A 24,192-nucleotide genomic window follows, 5' to 3' on the forward strand; every position below is an offset into this window, starting at 1 on the left:
CAGAGAACCCCATTGAATGGGTAAGAAACTGAGCACCAGAGAATTAATTGACTTTCCCCGTAACACCTGGCATCTCAGGGGTAGAGCAGGGACCAAAAAACCTTTCTGGCTCATTTTAGTGTTTCTTCTCCCCTCACTGTACCAGTGTGTCACTAGAGAAAGAATTATAGTTACAAAATTCAGTTTGAGTAAGAACATTTGGCTATGCCAAAACTCAGAGCACAAGGAATTTTTATGTACTAATTATTTGGCATTATGGAGAGAGAAATAATCTCCACATAAATAGAAATTTCCAAACTACCAAAGGTCAGCTTTTCAAGCACAAAGGCCTGCATTTTAATGTTAGCCAGTGCCAGTGGAAATTATTCTAAATATGCCTTTTTAAAAGACAGGCACATTTAACAACACAGTTTTTTTCTTGATGACTCGAAATCATAATTACAAGCATCAGTTTTTATTCTATCCTACAACAGAGTGAATTCTTCTGGGATTGGTAAATTATAAACCCCTAATGGTTCCAGACTGCTAAGCTTTCATCACGTTATGTTTGCTTTATATGGATTTTCTGTCTCCCCCTTCACAATCAAGCTGTCAGCTATTATTTCTTACTGCTCCCAGTATGTCTGAGATCTTCTCCTCATTTGTTCCCCATCTGCTATGCTCCTGCTAATCTTTTATGAGCTGGAGAAGCGGATATCCACATGTGTTAGAAGTATTTGTAACGTACAAGTAATTAGGCTCTGAGTGAGTATTGAGGGGTTTTCTCAGTCATAAAGTTAGTGAGCAGATTTAGGAACACATATTTTGACTGCTCAGAAGCCGTTTTAAATTTGCATTCTCTTCAGATTGACAAATAAATAATATCCAGATAAATGATACATCACAGTACTTTAAAAATAAATATAAACAGACATGAAGAACTCAGAAATCCTTTGCTGATCTTATACACATCATTCTTTCCTTGGGAAGCGATCCAAATCTCTAAGCAACACAGTGGGTCCTGAGTTCATAATTTCTTTCTTTCATTTCTTTTGTTGCTGTTGTTCAGTCTGTAAGTTGTGTCACACTCTGCAATCCTATGGACTGCAGCAGGCCAGGCTTCCCTGTCCTTCACCATCTCCTGGAGTTTGCTCAAATTCATGTCCATCGCGTCAGTGAAGTGCTCTACCCATCTCATTCTCTGCCACCCTCTTCTCCTTTTGCCTTCAATCTTTCCCAACATCAGGGTCTTTTCCAACGAGTCGGCTCTTTGCATCAGGTGGCCAAAGTACTGGAGCTTTAGCTTCAGAGGTTTGTAACACTGTACAGGAGGCAGTGACCAAAACCATCCCAAAGAAAAAGAAATGCAAGAAGGCAAAGCGGTTGTCTGAGGAGGCTTTACAAACAGCTGAGGAAAAAAGAGAAGTGAAAAGCCAGGGAGAAAGGGAAAGATATACCCAATTGAATGCAGAGTTCCAGAGAATAGCGATAAGCAGTCCTTCGTTGCTTTTAAACTTCTAAAATTTACTTTACAACATACAATTGGTCTCTTTAAATCTAATGGAGGCACAGCCTCGGCATCGCTCGTGAGGGCCTGTTCAGTGCAGAGGACAGGCCTCTACTATCAGGGCTGTTGCCCACCCCTGCCCTTCATTTCCTGACTCCTTCCCCCTGCCTCCAGCTGCTGTTTTCCCCTCTTCAGAGCCAAAGGTGCCAACTTTTCATTTCTTCATTTGTGGCTTGCGTAATTTTGAAAAGATCAAAACAGCTTTCCCTTAATTCAAACTTTAAAAATCTTTTAAATGATCAATAAGACGGACTTTCCTACTCTAGCCCCCCATTTTCTCCCAGATTTTAAATTTCTAAAAACTGTATTGCCAAGAATAAACAAGTAAGTGACATGGACCAGGAGGAAGCTAATGTCCCTGCTCACGCGATGCTGAGATCATTCGGAACGCTACCATTAGAAATGGTGCTGCAGGAACAGCATGGGCTGTAAAAGCCAAGTGATTTGCAAAATTATGCCAAGAGGAGGAATTACTCAATACAAACACCTGCTGTGGAGTGATTACCAAATTATCCACAGTGTAGCTATGACCCTGCAAGCTGACTTTCTTCCCCCCACCCCGCCCTCCCCCCAACTCCCAACGCCACGCTCACTCGTTTGTATTTACCAGTAAACAGCCACAAAACCACTGCACTCTGCTAAACCAAAAGGCCAAATTAACTGACTCGCCTTGGAATTAATGAGGGGCTGTAATAACAACAGCCCAGCCACATCAGAATGGGGCATTAACCATTTGCAAAAGACTTCCACATACACAGGAGCTCAGTTTGCAACAATTGCTCTAACCCCAAGGTGGTTCCCACTGATGGGTTCTCCCGAAAAATCTGCAAATCTTTAAAAGAAAAACCAAAGTTAAAATACACCCCAACCGTCTGGTCTACTTCTTCCCACCCCCTCCACCACCACTTTTCTTTACAGCTGTCAGTTTCTAAAGTGTATGTTTTAATTTTCCATGGTGGGCCACATCCAAAGCTTTTTTAAGGAGCATGGGAGTCTATTCTTCTCTAAAATCTGTACGCAGCCATGGATTACCACAGCTGGCTCTGGTAACACGCGCAAAGTCCAACTTACTCTCTGAGACGATTTCTAAGGCTATTGTGAGTGACATTAGGCCTGTTTCTGGCGAGAAATCCTCTAGTTGTAATGTACACCATCTTAAGTGGTCTTTTTGTGATCAGGGTCCCAGCTCTTACACAAATGCAGGGCACATTTTCCCCAATGGGTGTCCCAAGGAGAGCTTGGGAAGAAATCATCATTATCAAGGCGGTTCACCCAGACACACAGACTTGCTTGTTACCGTATTTAAAGAAGTGGCCACAAAGAAATAGTCATTGCATTTACAATAGGAGAAACCTAGTATGCATTTCCAAGGAATCACATTTGGGGGAGAATTACAGAATAATTACACATATGCTTAGATCACGAGCATTCAATGAAGCGGACAGTATTTTGAGGATTTAAGATGTTGGCGTTGTGGTCGTCTCTAAGAAACCGGGATAATTCAGACATTCAAATGCAAAACTGCACCATTTGGAGAGTGTAGTGCGGTCTGTTCTGGTCACTGTTACAAATTCGGAGAGGATTCCCTGGCTGCAGACATTAGAGGCACTTAATACTTAAATCTGTTCCCAAATGTAAAGCACAGAACACAAGTGCTGTGCATTAATGAAACATATCCTAACACTGGGGGAGTAAAAATCAATGACAAGGGCTTTGCTGTGTGCAACTTGATAAGGTCCTCAGATGAAATATCACTAATAACACGTTAGACATCCATTTTAACACTGTTAGGGTTTTCAGATAAGGTTGGAATTAACTTTATCCTAGGCTGTTGTCTATAACCAATTACTATAAATGAACCTCTTTCATAGGTCTAAATACTGATTGTTCATGTTAGTTGTATTCAAACTGCCAGGAAATCAAGTATTCTTGGAAGTTCTTGCAAGGATCTTAAGAAAAAGACTTTAAAAAATCTAATATCTTGTTTACTCATATATTATTCATTTCCTGAAGGAATGTATCATGTGTATGTATTTTTAAAAATACACATCTTTATCATTTTTGCTGGGTCAGTGGCAAAAAACTTTCTACGGCACACGCAAAACTGGCCTTCTAAACGCTAAGGATTTTTTCTTTTCATAATTAAAAAAATTGGATAAAAATAAGAATTCAACAGATATAGTCCAAAAACTCAGCATTTTATGAATTTGAAAAGATTTCCAATTTCATGTTCCAATTTAAAGCTAAGTAGTTGTCTATTTAGGAAAATCTTCCATGTGCAAATACATGGAATTTGCATTTTCAGTAAAATTTCAAAACATCTCCTAAAATCCTGTGTTCAAAATATCAGAATAACAAGAACTTTGCAATTCTGGCAACCACCTGGAAACTCTTACCAGACAGATTTATGCAGAGTGTTTTTCAACATGTATAGATTTGTTTGATTTTATGCAAACGAGTCATTCTATAAAACGTAGCAAGGCAAGAAATTCTCCTAAGCTGGTCGGATGCAGCTAAGAATCGAGTTACCAAGTAACACAAAACAAAAGAGATGAAATAGAGAAATTAGTCCAAAGCAAAACAAGAGAAGTGCAGGAGAAATTTGGAGCTGGCAATCTCCTAATGTGAAAGGTTAATCACAAGATTTAAAACCTGATCTCATTCTCTAAGGCAGCTCATGTAATTGCATACATTGTAAAGAGATATGAGAACAGTGGGAACAGGAAAAAAAAGAACAACAATCGAGCTTGATATAAACTGTACATTTAATGTGGAAAAAAAGCAAAAACAGGCAGAGAACTCAGCAAGGGGTCAGCTGGGGAACTAAGACAGTAGAAATGACTATAAATAACTACTTTTAAAGAAAAGACAACCTTTAATTTTTGGATTGATCCATAGTCTAATGGGATACTCCCTAAAGGCTCTTTAGATTAATTCCATTCATCTGTGTTGCCTAGCGGATATTTATAGGGAATCTATCATGTGCTGATACTGTGGGTATACAGAGATAAATCTAACACAGGGAGAAGAAAGCCATAGCTCCCTAGAGCAGATAGTACCAACTGAGAGTTGAGAAGAAGAAATCACTCCACAAAAGAGCTGGTATTTAAACTCTGCCTGGAAGAATGGGCAGGACTTGGCCATATGCAGGTAGGAATGGAAAGACAGGAGCAGAGGCAGGAGAGTCTGGAGTATGTGCTTAAGTCAGAGGCAACTGCAAGTGGACTGGAGTGCAGCTGACAGACACAGAAGCAGTGTGGGCTGCAAACGGAGATGGGTAGACATCATGGGCTCTGGAGGAAATTGACCGCTTTCTAATGGGAAGTGGGAAAACACTGGAGTTTGGGGATTCCAGGAATGGTCTGACTCTAAAGGTGTTGAAGAAGATTAATCTATGTGGGGCAGTCTAGAAGAGGAAGAGGAAAACATCATCTCAGCAGAATATATTTCAGGACAGCGAAAGCACAGAGATTTGTGTTTTGGGGCTAGAAAGCACTGAAAGCATATTTATAAGTTACGTATTTCTAAATTTTAAGACGCACTTCTTGCTAAATTGGAAATGAAGTAAGAGGTGCCATGGAGGAACATGTAATTTATCAAGAACTCATGGCAGACCCAGTGGGTGTGACTCAAACCAACTTCCCCAGTTTTTCCAGAGAGATCTCTGGGTGTGTGTTGAATGCCAGAGACTGAATGGATTAAAAAAACACACCAAGGGTGTATATAATACCCTATCACAGCAAGAATTTGGATACATCTCAGGCCCAACCAGGACATACAACCAGCTGCCCCATGAGTAGCCCCTGTGTCCAGAAATGTGCTAACTAGGCTAAAAATCGTCTCTGCGTCAACATCAGGAAAGAGAAGCAAGTGAACACACGAGGAAGCCCTTGGCAAAAAGTGCATGGTGTCAGGGCTTGGGGGCAACATTTACTAAGGAGGATAATGTACAGGTGAGTAGAATGTTTTGGGGGTTTGTTTTCATAGGGACATTTCTTTACTTGTCATATTTATATGGGCTTCCCTGGTGGCTCAATAGCAGGAGACACGGGTTCAGTCCATGGGTCGGGAAGATCTGGGGGAGGAAACAGCAACCCACTCCAGTACTCTTGCCTGGAGAATCCCATGGACAGAGGAGCCTGGCAGTCTACAGTCCATGGGGGTCACAAGAATCAGATACAAATTAGTGAATAAACAACGACAACATATTTATACAACACTTAATACTTTTCAAGGTGCTTTTATTAACTTAAAAATATATATATTTATTTATCATTTATTTGGCTGTGCCAAGTCTTCGTTGCGATGTGTGGGATCTAGTTCCCTGACCAGGGATTGAACCTGGGCCTCCTGCATCGGGAGCATGGAATTTCAGCCACTGGACTACCAGAGAAGTCCTCCTCAAGGTGCTTTTAAATATATGGTTTCATTTCCTCCAATAACCCCATTATTCTCCTTTTACAGAAAAAGTTACCAAAGCCCTGTCAGACTGTATGACTATCTCAGAGCTTCTTGGTAGCAGGGTGAGCACCCAGAACCCAGCTCTCTGGATTTCTCCTTCACGTCTTCACCCGGTCTGTTCCTCCTTATCATCAGCAAATATTTATCAAGCATCTGTTCTGTAGAAGCCATGCTTCTAAGTCTGAGGAAAGCCTTAGGTTTTCCTGGGAGAGTTAGAAAAATCCTAGCAGGGTTTTTGGTGGCGAACGATAACCTGGCTCATCTTTCCTGCATAGCGCCCCCTGGTGGCATGTAAGATAAGCGTTGAGAAGTTTTTAGAATTCAGAAATTTTGAAGTTGAGTTTTTAAGACTCAACTTCATGGAAAGATGAGACTATTGAAACATAGAAAATAATTTTATAAGGGCTCATCTAATCCAGTTCTCTCATTTGGCATATTAAGAAACTGATGTCCAGGGACTTCCCTGGTGATCCAGTGGCTAAGACTTCGTGCTCCCAATGCAGGGGGCCTGGGTTCAATCCCTGGTCAGGGAACTAGATCCCACATGCCACAACCAAGACCCAGCACAGCCAAATAAATGTTAAAAAGAAAGAAAGAAAGAAATTGATGTTCAGAGAGGTCAAGCAATTGTGCTCTTGGCAGTACAGCATTCTAAACCAGCGCTTCTCTTCCGTAAGAAAGGCACCCCTTGGCCTCTTCCTCATTCACCTCTTCCTCATTCACCTCTCTCCTCATTCACCTCATTAATATTCGTGCCACAAAGGCAATGTCCTCGGGAAGGAGGCCATGGAAAGGATAAGCCCCTGGTATTTGCACAAATGGACACCTCCTGGATTCTGCTCTTAATAGTTATGTGACCCATGTGACTTTATCCCCCTCATCCTCCTCTGAGCCTCAGTATCCTCATTGCTAAACTCAAAATATTCCCACCTTACTGGGTTGTTTTAAGTGTTGAATGAAATAATGCAAGTGACACCTTAGCACAAGCCTGGCATGTAGCAAACACTCAATACAAGGTCGTTGCTATTATGCTTGGTCAGTCACCTCTATCTGGAGTCATCAGCCCTAGGCATTTGGTAAGAAATATGTATGTAACAGGAAATCAATATGTGGGTACTTACAGATGAAGCCTTTGAAATTGCAACAGGTATAGTAACTTGTTAAAGGCCTTATTTCAAATAACTGGCAACATTCTAGAAATTATATGCAGCATTCTTTTCATTATGTCACCACCAACTCCACCATTAAAAGATTTTTGTTGGTCTTTGTATCATCTGCAGCTGTTGTCTGTAACAATCCTGAATTTCACACGTGAAAAGGTTGCTATAACACCTGATTGGCTCTTAAGTCTATAACTTGCACCCCTTTTAAGACTCATATTTTTTGAAATATAGTAGGAAAAATAAGCTCCTCCCACAAATAATAAAATTATTAGAGGCTTTCAAAATTCTCTGGAGAGTTAAACCAAAGAAATGTGGTGCTCATCTGTTCCTATAATAGGTATGCTGTCCCTAAATTTCCATTATGCACCCGGCAGCTAACTGAGCTCATTTTGAGAGCAGGTATTTAAGAGAATGTTTGCTATATAGTCATCCCTCGGTATCCATGAGGGATTGGTTTCAGGACCCCTCACAGATAACAAAATTTGAGGATCCTCAAGTCCCTTATATAAAATGGTGTAGTATTTGCATATAATCTATGCACATCTTCCTGAATACTTTAAATCATCCCTAGATTACGTATAATACCTAATACAATGTAAATGCTGTGTTAATGTTGTGAATAAAATGTAAATATTTATGTAAATAGTTGCTGCTATATGGCAAATTCAAGCTTTGCTTTTTAGAGCTTCTCCGGATTTTTTTTTTTTCTTTTTGGAGTATTTCGAGCAGCAATTGGTTGAATCCACAAATATGGAACCCAAGGGTGTGAAGGGCCCACTGCATCTATATTCAGAATCTTAGTAACCTATGGTACCTAAGGACCCTCTAGGGTCCATGTAATTACTAAGAATACTCTTTAACTCTCAGAAGATTTCAGATTTAGACAATAAATTATATATATAACAAATTATATAGCCATCCTACCAACAAATCATGGGGGGAAGGAAAATTTCCCTCTTCTTTGATATTTTAAATGGAAGGAAAATATTGGACTAACCCTCTTATAAACTACCATGAAAACTGAACAAATAAATGGAACAATTATGTTCACACACTGGATAAGAGTTAGCTCAGGGCTGCGGGTTAAGCACGATGATTACCCCAGATTTCTTTCCGCTGGCATTTTCCAAATCTCAGAGCAGACAAGGCGAATCCAGAGTATGGTAGTTTCATGGAACAGAGGAGAAAAGTCAAATTTCAGAGAGGCTGAGACAATCAGAATTTGTGAGGAAAAGTACTGAAAAGAGAGCTACACAGTGGAAGAACTCTCTAAATCTGCGTAGAGTACTGTGAGCCTGTGAATATTAATATTAAGCCACACACACACGGGTGGGACTCCACAGTCCAGGCAAAGAACAAGCCCTCCAGAGCTGTCAGCTGAACAACTGCGGAAGTTTGCACAGTGCGAGGAGACATGTGAGTTCCCTAGAGGCTGTGACCTGGCAGAGTACCTATAAAAGCACACATCGAGGCATATCTTAATTGTTGAAAACCAATCATAAAGAGACTATCTTAAAAAGCAGTCAGAGAGCAAAAAATACAACACCTTTAGAAGAATGAAGATAAGGATTATCAATGATTTCTCAAGCCAAACTATAACAGAATGGCATTTTTTAAATGGTGAAAGCAAAGAAAAAAATGATTTTGTATTATTAAATACATCATGTATAAAGGCATCAAAAATATGAAATACCTAGGGATAAATCTAACAAAATAAGTTAGGAACAGTATAGTAAAAACAAACAAAAAAAATGGAACTGGTAGAAATTAAGGAAGACTAAAATGTTCACAGATTGGAAGATTCGATATTATTAAAATGTCTGTTTTCCACAAATTGATCTATAAAATTCAAAGCAATCTAAAGGAAAATCCTTGAGATGAAACTGGGATTTCTAATTCTTCACTTTCACTCATGGAGTCTTCACAATCTATAACATTTGCCCAAAGGGAGGTTGGCATTCTTTCTGCTTTTCCTGTGCTTTCTGAGTTTGTCAGGCTGGTTTTATGATATCGCACTCATCATGGGAAATACCTCAGGGTGAAGAGTTTGATGGTTTGGAACCTGTGCCTTTAACGTATTGGGAGAGGATCATCAAAGAGATCATTGTCACCCTCCTAAGCCTACGTGAATTGTTCTGTGTGCTTAGTCACTCAGTCATGCCTGACTCTTTGCAACCCCGTGGACTGTAGCCTGCCAGGCTCCTCGGAGCATGGAATTTTCCAGGTAAGAATACTGGAGTGGTTGCCATTTCCTTCTTCAGGAAATCTTCATGATCCAGGGATTGAACCCACATCTCCTGAATCTCCGGACTCGGCAAGCAGATTCTTTACCACTGAGTCACCTGGAAAGCCCATGTGAATTGTTCCAGCTCTCTTCAATTTTCCAAGTGGTTTATACTTTGGCTCCATACCTTGGGAAGACTGGCATGAAGGCTTTAAGATTTCTTTAACTTCATCTATAACTGTGCCTACTAGAATGACATTTGGATATGTCATTCACATATTTGGCTATAAGCAGCTCTTTGCGGGAAACTGCCCTCAGCAGGAAACCCCCTTTCTGGTCACTTTAGTGAAGCTACATTGTCACTAACTTTCAACCAGGTACCCCCATGCTTTGCTCATCTCCAGCCCTGGCACACTTTTCTTGGCTCACACAATACCTTGCCTAACCTGTTGGCTCTTTCCTCAGATCAAAAGTAGTAGAAATGAAGCATAAGTAATTAACAGATGACTAGGTCTCTCCCCTAGCTTCCTCTTTCAGTAATCTCATGAACCAACTGTGTGAACAAGATAACATCTAAAGAAAGATCTCAAGGAGTCAACAAACTTGCTCACAGTGGAAGATGGCTGAGTTTGAATACCAATCTCAATGATTAACCAAGATTATTCCCCTTTTCCCTTTAAAAACATTCATGACTGAGCAGAATCTGGTTCAGAAGGTAGTTTTGGGGGGAGCAAGAGTTTGCCTTTTCCCCAGATTTCCGGCATTCTGATTAAAAACAATTTTCCTTTCTACCCACAACTGCCCCTTGGGTACTGACTTTTGAGTGGGGAGCAGTGAAACCTGAGTTTGGTTACATTCATAGGACAAATGTGGCTCAAAGTATCTTTAATCTCATTGTAGGAGGAGTGAATTTAAAAAAAAAAAAAAAAAGGAGGGGGGGACCTCTGTAAGAACTCTGTCCAGTCCTCACAGTGACATTGGTTTTTCTGGCTCTTTCTCCAAACCACATACTGAATGGCTTAATGCTGGTGGTATGGAGTGAAATTCTATTTTTGGAAGTAAGTCCGCAGGGTAACTTATTCCACTGAAAATATTCCTCTGCCTTTGAATGCTGACATTCATGGATCTGAGTGCTGTAGTCTTCTATGACATGATGAAGAACTATTGGTTTTGTTCAGTCGCTAAGTCATGTCCAATTCTTTGCGACCCCATGGTCCGCAGCATGCCAGGCTTCCCTGTCCTTCACTATCTCCTGGAGTTTGCTCAAATTCATGTCCATCAAGTCGGTGATGCTATGAAGGATGTCAGGCATGTTTCTAAACATGTCTAGATTATCCTCGTGAACCTAGACTCTGACTCGTCGCTAAGGTTGGTGAATACCCCTACTCATCAGCTGCTTTGCAGTTCAGCCATACCATATGGTACAGACCAAGCACCCAGCTTCAAACCAGCTCTGACATTCCACTTACTGACCCTCCTTCTCGACTGGGAATTTGATAATATTTTGGACTGCAGAAAGCAGTATCTAAGTACACACTCTGGATGTTTTGTACTCTGCCCACAGAGTGCAGAAGCTCCATTCTGGCAGCTTCTCTTTTTGCCAGTCTGACATACCCCTGGTATGACAGTTCTGTTACTACCCTGAGATGTAAACATAATTGACCCTGGGCAAGGACCAGATGGTCAGAGAGTCACAACAATCTCTCCCTTCTCACTTGATGCTTCATCGATGAAAGAAATCTGGGTAGGAGTTTCAGTTAATATAATTTGTTTCTCCTCCAAATCTGTACTTTGGGCTAGTTGACAACAACCCTTTAGTAACAGGGAACAGTATAAGTAAACCTTCAAGCTGGGGGGAATCCGAGTCCTGCCACTTACTGGCTTCATGATCTTGGACAACTTATTTAACCTCTCGGATTTCTCAGTTTCCTCATCTGTACTTCAACCTTCTTTTCAAGGAAGGGCCTCTTAATTCCTTCATATGATCCTTGTGGAGGTGGGCCAGGAAGTAGGCACAGGCCCTCAGGTTCTCCCTGCCCAAGCAGTCAGTGGAGATGGTTAGGCTGCCCCGCGAAGGAGCTCACAGTGCCAGCTGATCCCCACTGACTGGCAACCCAGCAGGGCATGGAAGCACATGCCAGTGTTAACATGTGCTAACACTTCTGGAAATCTGCCGAAAGATTTCTTAAACATGAAAGAAAAGCGCTAGCAATAAGAGAAAAATACGAATTGAATTTTAACAGACTTAACAGCTTTGATTTTTCAAGAAAGAGTGTCAAGAAAAAGAAAGGTCAAGTCTCATACTTCTAGGAAAAAGTATTCACAATACACATACCTGGAAAAATACTTGTGTCCAGAATAAATGCAAAGAACACTTAAACTCAGGGAGAAGACAGCAATCCATTTCTCAAATGGGCAAAAAATCTGACAGTCATTTCACAAAAGAATATACATATTCTTGAGAGAATATCTGTGAGGGAAATTTTGGAGGTGATAAAAATGTTCTACGTCTTGACTAGCAGGGAGGATACATACATTTGTCAAAATTCAATGAACTGCACATTTTAAATAGGTGTATTTTCTTATATCTAAAATATAACTCAATAAGGTTTTTTTAATAAAAGGGAAAGGGGAGGAAAAGGGGAAAGTTATAGGACATTATGCAGCTATTAAAAAGAATAAGGTAAACATCTACTTCTGAATTTAAAGATAGGATATCAAGTGAAAAATGAGTTATTGAATAGTACCATTAATCCCATGAACTTTTCAAAAAAGTAGTCTCTCCTCCCCTCCCCCACCCAAATATATATATTTGCTTATATATACCCAGAGAGAATGGTTACAGAAAAAAAGCAAGTCAAGGGCTATTCTGTAGAGTATCAGAGGAAAGAAGGAGCAGGCTTTTGTTTTCATTTTAATACCCCACTGTTTACCCAGTCACGCATCACGAGCATCTGGGTTGCTTCTATCTTTTGACTACTGTGACTTAGTGCTGTTATATACGTTTCTGTACAAATATCTGCTGAGTTCTTGCTTTCAATTCTTTTGGGTATATATCTATAAGTGAAATTGCTGGATCATGTGATTATTCTGTTTAAATTTTCCTCATCTGTAAAATGGGCATGATAGTCCCTGCTCTGTTCACACCCCCGGGGCTTTGAGAACCATATAAAAACCCTTTTGTAATCTGTTAAACATCAAATTCCTGTAAGAGATTATGAGAAAGTTTTTGTGAAGAGTACAATTCTAAAACAGAAGTGTGTATAAATAATTTAAAAACAATGAATGCTTCATGTGCCAAGTACTGACCTACGCATTTCACAGATATTAGTAAACTTAACATTGGAAGGACTGATGCTGAAACTGAAGCTCCAATGCTTTGGCCACCTGATGCAAAGAACTGACTCATTGGAAAAGACCCTGATGCCGGGAAAGATTGAAGGCGGGAGTATAAGGGGAAGACAGAGGATGAGATGGTTGGATGGCATCACTGACTCGACGGACATGAGTTTGTTGAGCAAGCTCCAGGATTTGGCCATGGACAGGGAAGCCTGGTGAGCTGCAGTCCATGGGGTCGCAAAGAGTCAGACACGACTGAGTGACTGAACTGAACAAATTTAAGCCTCAAGGTGCAATCTTGTGAAGTAGGTTTTGCTACAGTTGGCCCTCCAAATTTGTGGGTTCCATATCTACAGATCCAACCAACCACAGGTTGAAAATATTCAGGACAAAAAAGAAACTTCCAGAAAGTTCCAAAAAGCAAAACTTGCATGCATCAGCAACTATTTTACATACTATTTACATTATGTTAGATAGTGTAAGTAATATAGGGAGGATGTGCATGGATTGCATGCATTTGATATAAGGGACTTGAGCATCCATGGATTTTGGTATACTTGTGTGTCCTGGAACCAATCTCCCATGGAAACCAAGGAATGATTTTATTATCATTCTATATGTGAGAAAACTTAGGCACAGAAAAGCTACATAATCTGCCCAATGTCATATACCTGGTAACCAGGAGAATCAGAAAAAACTTCAAGGAGTAACAGACTTCCCCACATGACAGAGTTCTTTCCTCATTTAGGTTTTATCATAATTTACAATTTCAAATTTTGAAAGACAAAAAATGCACGTATCTCATTTCAAAGCTATATTAGTAGTTTAGGAAATGCAAAGGGAAATAAATCTGTTACTATAAATGCTACCTAAGTTTCTCCATGAATGGTTACTTCTTTGATTCTGAAAGAGGAGAAGAATCTAGACTTTTTAAGTATCACCAAGTGTAGGTATCACAACCACTGGCTTCTGAAAAGATTCTGGCCTCCTTGTTCCTGTTGGAGTTTGAGGGAATGGCTGGGGGAGCACAGAGGGAGGGGAGCAGTGTCTGCTTTGGCATCAACACGAAGGAAAGAGAAAGCAAAGGAAAGCATGAGTGAGCCAATAGGAGACACCCCATATTTCTAATGAGGTCTTCATGCCTTCTTTGTCTTCAAATGAAAACTAGAACCATGAAATTCCTTTTTTGTTAATGTTAAGATGTGGTAATGCCAAGCATTCATGACCATAAGCATGGAAAATTGATGAAATTACAATCTGTTCAGGGAAATAATGTAGTGATGAGAGAAAAACTCTTCACCTGTGTCAGGATCCTGATGGCAGCTTTTAAAAACAGGTGAACATTCTCTTCCCCCTCTGGGGGAAGACATCCCTTTGTATGACATGCCAAGTAGATGCATATGGGAAAAGGCCAAAGGAAACAAAAAGAGATTGACACAAATAATTGAGATATTTTTAAGGGCATGTAAGTCAGTGAGCATTTCATTAGTATCATTTCAGCAATTTTCTGCTCTCCAAGAAGAAGCCAAATTGAAATCATATCCTTCTACTTAATGAGCAAAAGAATGTGATTATCTTGCTGGAACATTAAGATTTGAGATGTTCATGTGACGTAAATCAGAGTTAATCTAAGTAAAATGAACCTAGCCCTTTCCCAGGAATGCTTTTCATCAGAATACATTAAAAGTCATCACTTCTTTAAGAGCTATTAACAGCCACAACTCAATATTCAGAGTCATGCATTTCTAACATACGCTATATCGAAGTCTCGAGTAATTGAAAAAAAAATTGCTCGTTCTGGCTTCCCTGGTGCTCAGACGGTAAAGAATCTGCCTGCAATGTGGGAGACCTAGGTTCTGTACCTGGATAGGAAAGATCCCCTGGAGAAGGGAATGGCTACCCACTCCAGTATTCTTGTCTGGAGAATCCCCGGGCCAGAGGAGCCTGGAGGGTTAAAGTCCATGGGGTCACAGTTGGATACGACTGAGTGACTAACACACACACACACACACACACACACAATTGTAGAGCATTCAGCTTCCATCTTAAGTACCATCTCCAAAGGTTCAAGGGTACATGACTATCAGTTATTGCTGGTTAACTAGTCAACTTAAACTTTGTAGCTTAAACAATAACCCCTTATTAATGCTCTCAAAAATGACAGAATGATCTCTGTTCATTTCCAAGGCAAACCATTCAATATCACGGTAATCCAAGTCTATGCCCCAACCAGTAACGCTGAAGAAGCTGAAGTTGAACAGTTCTATGAAGACCTACAAGATCTTCTAGAACTAATACCCAAGAAAGATGTCCTTTTCATTATAGGGGACTGGAATGCAAAAGTAGGAAGTCAATAAACACCTGGAGTAACAGGCAAATTTGGCCTTGGAGTACGGAATGAAGCAGGGCAAAGGCTAATAGAGTTCTTCCAAGAGAACGGACTGGTCATAGCAAACATCCACTTCCAACAACACAAGAGAAGACTCTACACATGGACATCATCAGATGGTCGACACTGAAATCAGATTGATTATATTCTTTGCAGAAAAAGATGGAGAAGCTCTATACAGTCAGCAAAAACAAGACTAGGAACTGAATGTGGCTCAGATCATGAACTTCTTACTGCCAAATTCAGACTGAAATCGAAGAAAGTGGGGAAAACCACTAGACCATTCAGGTATGACCTAAATCAAATCCCTTATGACTATATAGTGGAAGTGACAAATAAATTTAAGGGACTAGATCTGATAGACAGAGTGCCTGATGAACTATGGACAGAGGTTCGTAACATTGTACGGGAGACAGAAATGAAGACCATCCCCAATAAAAAGAAATGCAAAAAAGCAAAATGGCTATCTGAGGAGGCCTTACAAAGAGCTGTGAAAAGAAGGGAAGTGAAAAGCAAAGGAGAAAAGGAAAGATATACCCATTTGAATGCAGCATTCCAAAGAACAGCAAGGAGAGATAAGAAAGCCTTCCTCAGCGATCAATGCAAAGAAATAGAGTAAAACAATAGAATGGGAAACACTAGAGACCTCTGCAAGAAAATCAGAAATACCAAGGGAACATTTCATGCAAAGATGGGCTCAATAAAGGACAGAAATGGTAGGGACCTAACAGAAGCAGAAGATATTAAGAAGAGGTGGCAATACACAGAAGAACTATACAAAAAAGATCTTCGTTACCCAGATAATCACGATGGTGTGATCACTCACCTAGAGCCAGACATCCTGGAATGTGAAGTCAAGTGGGCCTTAGGAAGCATCACTACAAACAAAGCTAGTGGAGGTGATGGAATTCCAGTTGAGCTCTTTCAAATCCTGAAAGATGATGCTGTGAAAGTGCTGCACTCAATATGCCAGGAAATTTGGAAAACTCAGCAGTGGGCAAAGGACTGGAAAAGGTAAGTTTTCATTCCAATCCCAAAGAAAGGCAATGCCAAAGAATGCTCAAACTACCACACAATTGCACTCATCTCACACGCTAGTAAAGTAATGCTCAAAATTCTCCAAGCCAGGCTTCAGCAATACGTGAACCGTGAACTTCCTGATGTTCAAGCTGGATTTAGAAAAGGCAGAGGAACCAGAGATCTAATTGCCAACATCTGCTGGCTCATCAAAAAAGCAAGAGAGTTCCAGAAAAACATCTATTTCTGCTTTATTGACTATGTCAAAGCCTTTGACTGTGTGGATCACAATAAACTGTGGAAAATTCTGAAAGAGATGGGAATACCATATCACCTGACCTGCCTCTTGAGAAACCTGTATGCAGGTCAGGAAGCAACAGTTAGAACTGGACATGGATTCCAAATAGGATGGTTCCAAATAGGAAAAGGAGGATGTCAAGGCTGTATAATGTCACCCTGCTTATTTAACTTATATGCAGAGTACATCATGAGAAACATTGGGCTGGAGGAAGCACAAGCTGGAAAAAAGATTGCTGGGAGAAATATCAATAACCTCAGATATGCAGATGACACCAATCTTAGGCAGAAAGTGGAGAAGAACTAAAGAGCTTCTAGATGACAATGAAAAAGGAGAGTGAAAAAGTTGACTTAAAGCTCAACATTCAGAAAACTAAGATCATGGCATCCGGTCCCATCACTTCATGGCAAATAGACGGGGAAACAGTGGAAACAGTGTCAGACTTTATTTTTTTGGGCTCCAAAATCACTGCAGATGGTGATTGCAGCCATGAAATTAAAAGACGCTTACTCCTTGGAAGGAAAGTTATGACCAACCTAGATAGCATATTAAAAAGCACAGACATTACTTTGCTGACAAAGGTCTGTCTAGTCAAGGCTATGGTTTTTCCAGTGGTCATGTATGGATGTGAGAGTTGGACTATAAAGAAAGCTGAGTGCAGAGGAATTGATGCTTTTGAACTGTGGTGTTGGAGAAGACTCTTGCACGTCCCTTGGACTGCAAGGAGATCTAACCAGTCCATCCTAAAGGAGATCAGTCCTGGGTGTTTATTGGAAGGACTGATGTTGAAGCTGAAACTCTAATACTTTGGCCACCTCATGAGAAGAGCTGACTCATTTAAAAAGACCCTGATGCTGGGAAAGATTGGGGGCAGGAGGGGAAGGGGACGACAGAGGATGAGATGGTTGGATGGCATCACCAACTCAATGGACATGGGTTTGGGTGGACTCCAGGAGTTGGTGATGGACAGGGAGGCCTGGCGTGCTGCGGTTCATGGGGTCGCAAAGAATCGAGTGACTGAACTGAACTGAACTGGTATACGTACTTGCCGCAGTACCTAGGACACTGTAGTTATGGTGGGGAGGGGAGACAGGGAGAAACAAGGTCACTAAATGACCTTAAAAAGTCGTGTGCTGTCCTGATACACTTTTGTTCTTACTATCTAGTTTGAGGGGGTAAATGTAGAAACATGAATAGTGTATTACAGCATGAGATGGGATGATATGCCATGGTACCTTCCCCTATCATTTCATATAGTGGAAGCTCCCACAGGCAGGGTTGAAAATTGGCCAGCTACTTGAAGGAGCAGTTAAAGCAGAGGATTACACAAAATAATACACACAGACTTATCTAAAATGTGTTATTTTAATCTAAAACATGTATACAAACATCAATCTGCCAATCTCCTAAATTTGGACCTATGCTTTTCTTTGAGGACAAATCTTATAACTGGTGTTCTGCATCACCTTTCTTACAGAAAACACACCCTTAATAATCACATATGATTTCCAGCTTCATTTTTATTTTAGCCTATGGAGAACTTAGAGACACTTGAGGAACAAGTACAAAACCTTCTGTTTTTATTGTTTTTTCCCTAATAGTCTTAGTTTTCTTTACCTGGCTAGCAATTTGTTTTAGTGATCATCTTTAAACTTAATCCCAAGACATCAAACTTAGTTTCTGAAGGAACAACAGCTCTTTCATTTTGCACTGAAATGTCATTGATTTATCTCATATTTAGTTAAATCATATAACTACAGTAGAAGAACAACTGGCATAAAAAGGCTTGCGAACAAGCAACTCTCTCTTGGTAAGCATACAACTCAACCCATGATAGTAGACACATCCACGTGGCTGCAGATTGACTTGTAAGCCAAGATTGTTCGTGGGGCCTAAGAATATAACTGCATACTTAATAAGGAAAACAGAAACCAGTGGTTTATCTGAATTAGTTTGAAGCGGAAATTGCTTAAGAGCACTTTTTAGATCTGTATGTACTGTCATGGAAAGATATTTAAAAACCCAGGATGAATCCCAACTTAACTGAAAAGAAACCCCCCAAATCTATATACATCCACATGGTGCAAATGCACAGCTTTCACATTTGTCAGTCTCTACAATCATGTGAGCCAATTCTTTAAAATAAATATCTTCATATATATATTTATATATATACACATAGACACACGTTCACACACATGATGTGCATTCTCATGACAGGCTTTTAGTTTCCACCAGGAATGAGCAAGAAAAGTAGGTCAGAGGCTTTGAGTCTTAAACTCTGTGAGGCTTAAAGTCACTGTTACATCCACTTTTGTTAATTCCTCCCATATTTCAGTCATCAAATGGTTCAATGCCAAAGTGTCACAGCTAGTTTCAGAGATGGCATAAAAAGGGCCACAGAGCAGGTGTATGCTGCTCCCTACCTGCGCTAAGAAGAATCCCAGAGGGGAGATTTGGGGTAGGACCCAAAGTCACAGGAGCAGGCTGAGTCCCGAGATATACAACAAGGAAAAATAAAGCCTCCAGGAAGGCAAATCCCACTCAAGGTTCTAAGACCTAAGAGCAGAAAGGTCTCTGATCACTCCCCTTCCAGACAAGCCCACAATTTCTAAGAGTTAGGGGATGTACAGAGGTCACTTGAATGCTTGATATAACCCTCTCTTCTGTGCTGATTTATAGGATAATAAGCATCTAGTAGAAAGAAAAAAAAGAAAAAAAACCCACTAATGAGGCTGACAGGTGTGCCCACAACAAACTTAAGCTTTCCCAGGCAGTCAGTCTAAAAAAGCATTTTTCCACCAAGGCCAAATGGACATCTCCAGCAGGTGACCCTTTCATTTCCTACTAATTCAATTTGTATAGCAATAAGCATAGCTCATCGACTAAATCTGCCTTTCTCTTAGCAAGGAACCTGATATGCCTTGAAGTTGCTCACTTAATTCCCATCTCCTGTTACAATCAGGAAGCTATATTCTGACTTGATTAAAATTAAGAAATCTGAGATTTGGAAAGAAGCTTAGCATACATCAAGAAGAAGCTTTAGCCTCTTCATTTGATGGTGAGGACCTGAAAGGTCACACAGAAACCCTCAAATAAGACAGACCAGGGATTGAGTGCTGCAGAGCAGAAACTACCCAGGGAAAGGGATCCAGGGTGCTCAGGCAGACTGGCCACATGCGTGGGGTCAGGCGAGGGTGAGGCTGGATGCTGGGGGGTGACAGGGTGGATGATCCATTTCCCAGGAGAATGGCAATATGGTGATCTGGTTCAGCTCCTGCCAGGAAGTCCTTGTACCTTCCAACCTCAGCTTAAATACTTTCAGTGATGTGATGGGGAGCTGGGGGGTGGGGTGGGCAGGGGTCTCACCATTTCAGTTCAGTTCAGTCACTCAGTCGTGTCTGACTCTGCGACCCCATGGACCTCAGAATGCCAGGCTTCCCTGTCCATCACCAACTCCCAGAGCTTACCCAAACTCATGTCCATTGAGTTGGTGATGCCATCCAACCATCTCATCCTGTCGTCCCCTTCTCCTCCTGCCCTCAATCTTTCCCAGCATCAGGGTCTTTTCAAATGAGTCAGCTCTTCACATCAGGTGGCCAAAGTATTGGAGTTTCAGCTTCAACATCAGTCCTTCCAATGAACACCCAGGACTGATCTCCTTTAGGATGGACTGGTTAGAGCTCCTCGCAGTCCAAGGGACTCTCAAGAGTCTCCAGCAGACCCAAAGTAAAAAATTTTGTTGTTGTCGTTTTTGGTTTTTTCTAATCAAGTCTGCCTCCTTGAAACTTCTACGCATTACCCCAGTGGTTCTCACCTTGGGTGACATTTAGGCTTACATATGGAGCTTCGAAAAAGTCCTGACACCCCAGCCTACACACCACACCAATCAAATCCGAATTTCTGAGGGGAGAAGTGGGGGTGGGGGAGGGGACGTAATGTGTGCGTAAGCGCATGCGTGCTAAGTTGCTCTGGCGTCCGACTCCTTGCGACCCTGTGAACTGTAGCCCGCCAAGCTCCTCTGTCCATGGGATTCTCCAGGCAAGAATACTGAAGTGGGTTGTCATGCCCTCCTCCAGGAGATCTTCCTGACCCAGGGATAGAACCTTCCCCTCTTATGTCTCCTGCATTGGCAGGTGGGTTCTTTACCACTAGCGCCACCTGGGAAGTGCCAACCCAGGCATTAGTATTGTAAACCCCAGTACTCTGGCCACCTCATGCGAAGAGTTGACTCGTTGGAAAAGACTGATGCTGGGAGGGATTGGGGGCAGGAGGAGAAGGGGACGACAGAGGATGAGATGGCTGAATGGCATCACTGACTCGATGGACGTGGGTCTGGGTGAACTCCAGGAGTTGGTGATGGACAGGGAGGCCTGGCGTGCTGCGATACATGGGGTCGCGAAGAGTCGGACACGACTAAGCGACTGAACTGAACTGAAAGCTCCTTGGATTGTCCCAACTGGGGAGCCAGGTTTGAAAAAACCTCTGCTTTTTGTTCAGTTTTTGCATTAATTCGCTAGGGCTTCCATAATAAAATACCACAGATTAGGTGGCTTCAACAACAGAAGTTAATTTTCTCACAAGTCTAGAGACTGGAAGTCCAAGATCAAGATGTCAGCGGGTCTGATTTCTCCTGAGGCCTCTCTCCTTGGCTTGTAGATGGCTGCCTTTTCCCTGTATTCTCACATGGCCTTTCCTCACGCTGTGTGCATCCCAAGGTCTGTCTGTCTCTTCTTACCAGTCAGGTCAGATTAGGGCCCCATCCTTATGATCTCATTTAACCTTAATTACCTCCATAAAGGCCAAACACAATCACATTAGGGACTGGGGCTTCATATGTGAAGGGGCATGATGGGGGAACAGGGAAGGAGACACAATTCTGTCTGTAACAGTTCTGCTAGAACTGGTTGATTTAGAGCTCCTTACCCACAGTGCCATAGCACCCACATAGGCCATGGGGTGTCAGGTTGTGAAAGTGGCCAATTGGATTCTGGGGCCATTGGAGGCCCTAGGAGAGCTGCCTCTAGCCCTGTGCAGCTATCCAAGCATCCTTTGAAGACAGCAGGGCCAGATGCCATGCCCAGCAATCTCACGAAGCCCAAAATCAGCAAACAAAATGAGTTATGTCTGGCTTTCAGTTATTTGGGCAGGAACATCTCCTTGGCAGATGGCTGCAGAGTACCCACAGGGCTACTGGAGGAGTCCTGGGTGCTCAAGAAGCACGAAGCACAGGACAGAGAGTCAGGGGTTAGGGGCCACACGGGTGGGCTCCAGGTGGTGGCTTCTACCCTCTCCCTTCACATAAATCAGGTGACATATTATGACAAATGAAGTCCTGGCAAAGAAGTGGATTCTACAAATTAGGGCTCAATCATTCTTTTGAAAGACTGACGTGTGTCTAGAACAGTAACTGGCACTTAGTAAGCCTCAATAAATGAATGAACCAATTAATAACTGAAAATATTTTATTGGATTTGAAATCCATTAGAAATGTTACAAGAGATTTCAATGTTAAAAGTTAATTGCACTTAATTACAACTCTTGAAACTGCTGAACAATTGGAAGAGTATTTCTTTCTACTTTTGTCTCGTGTTATGAAAAATGGTTTTCATTGTTGTGATTTTCAAGAATTGGAATAGCTTACCATTAAACAGTCTTGATCAGAATCGTGTGTAGCTGGGCTTCCCTGGTAGCTCAGTGGTAAACAAAGCACCTGCCAATGCAGGTGATTCCTGACCACTGTAGGATCTTCTCAATCCTTGGGTGGAGAAGATGCCCTTCTCCAGGAATGGCAACCCATTCCAGGATCTTGCCTGAGAAATCCCAAAGACAGAGGAGCCTGGTGGGCTACCATCCATGGGATTGCAAAGAGTCAGACACAAGTGAACAACTGAGCGTGTGCACGCACACACACACACACTTCAACTTTAAAATCTGACATTTAAAAGAAAAGCCATATTCATTAAAGCAATGTTGTTATTGTTTCCAAGCAAGGTTCCAAAACAACTCATTAACTTTATTAACTTTAAGGAATTTTATTTAAGGGACTTCCCTGGGGGCGCAGTGGATAAGAATCCACCTGCCAATACAGGGGACATGGGTTCAATCCCTGGTCCAGGAAGATTTCATATGCTGGGGAGCAACTAAGCCCATGTACCACAACTCCTGAGCCCATGCACCTAGAGCCTATGCTCTGCAACAAGAGAAGCCACCACAACAGAAGCCCTAGCACCGCAACAAAGAGGAGCCCCTGTTTGCCGCAATGAGAGAAAGCCCAGGCAAAGCAACAAAGACCCAGCACAGTCAAGAACAAATAATTGTTTTCAAAAAAAGAAATATTATTTAAGAGATTTCTTAAATGCATTTGATATATCATCCCTAATACTTTGTATTTTATTTTTTCTTGTCAAAGTAGTATGTAAAGAAAATATAATGAAAAATTTCACCAAGCCTCATAGTTGCTGTCATGTCTGACTCTTTTGCAACCTCATGGACTGTAGCCTGCCAGGCTTCTCTGTTCATGGGATTCTCCAGGCAAGAATAGTGGAGTGGGTTGCCATTCCCTTCTCCATGGTATATTCCTGACCCAGAGATCAAACCCAGGCCTCTTTCGTTGCAGGCAGATTCTTGACTGCCTGAGCCACACAGACATATATAAATCCTCTTTAGTTTATATATTACAAATATTGTCACTTTTTATACACGTTATAATATGAAAAAATTTAGGAAGCACTGCCTTCTACTTCTCTCAGTAAATGGCACAATATCGAAATTATTAAGCCTAAATTAGGGTGCTACCCTGATTGTTCTTTCTTCTTCATGTTCTCAATCAGATCCTTCCTTCAGTTCAGTTGTGACTACCTTCAAAATCACCTCTGTCCCCTTCTTTCCTTCTCCAGTGCTTCTACTTGGATTAAGCCACCATCATCTCTTACCTGGACTACTGCAAAAGATTCCTATCTGAGTTTCCATTTCCTGTGCTCCTTGCCCTTCTTCAATTCCTTCCTCACATGGCAGCCAGTGTGTCCTTTTGAAAACTCAATTAGATCGTGCTATGTCTCCCCAACTCTTTACACCCTTAAAGCCTTCCAGTGACCCTTTAAGTAAAATCTAGACTCCTTCCTATGGCCTGCTGCTGCTGCTGCTGCTAAATTGCTTCAGTCGTGTCCGACTCTGTGTGACCCCATAGACGGCAGCTCAAACAGGCTCCGCCGTCACTGGGATTCTCCAGGCAAGAACACGGGAGTGGGTTGCCATTTCCTTCTCCAATGCATGAAAGTGAAAAGGGAAAGTGAAGTCGCTCAGTTGTGGCCGACCCTCACGACCCCATGGACTGCAGCCTTCCAGGCTCCTCCATCCATGGGATTCTCCAGGCAAGAGTACTGGAGTGGGATGCCATTGCCTTCTCCGCTCCTATGGCCTAAAGAGCCCTAATAATATGGTTTCACCTTCCTCTCCAGCCTCACCTCTACTGCCTTCCCACCGTCACATACTGTAGCCCGAACAGCCTTCCGTTTCCTAAGAAAGAATTCTAGGGCAAAGGTCAAGGTCAAGTGGAGATACCAGGCAAACAATTAGATGGAGAATCTAGACTTTAGGGCACATCTGAACCGGCTCTATAACCTGGGATTCTAGTATAAAGTCACAAGACTAGGTGAGATCACCAAGGAAGAGGGCTTAGAAAGAGGAGGACCAAAGACTGGGCAGTGGAGCATTCTCAACATTTAAAGGTCAGGGAGATGGAAAGAAACCTGC

General features: G+C 41.7%; 1 pseudogene; it reads right to left on the reverse strand.

Annotated features, from left to right (window-relative positions):
• Positions 1-9,018: 9,018 nt before the first annotated feature.
• The window catches only part of LOC101906617 (uncharacterized), a 56,299-nt pseudogene continuing 41,125 nt past the window's right edge, over positions 9,019-24,192 (reverse strand).

The sequence above is a fragment of the Bos taurus genome, chromosome 29, assembly GCF_002263795.3.
Source record: "Bos taurus isolate L1 Dominette 01449 registration number 42190680 breed Hereford chromosome 29, ARS-UCD2.0, whole genome shotgun sequence".
In the NCBI taxonomy this organism is placed as follows: Eukaryota; Metazoa; Chordata; class Mammalia; order Artiodactyla; family Bovidae; genus Bos; species Bos taurus.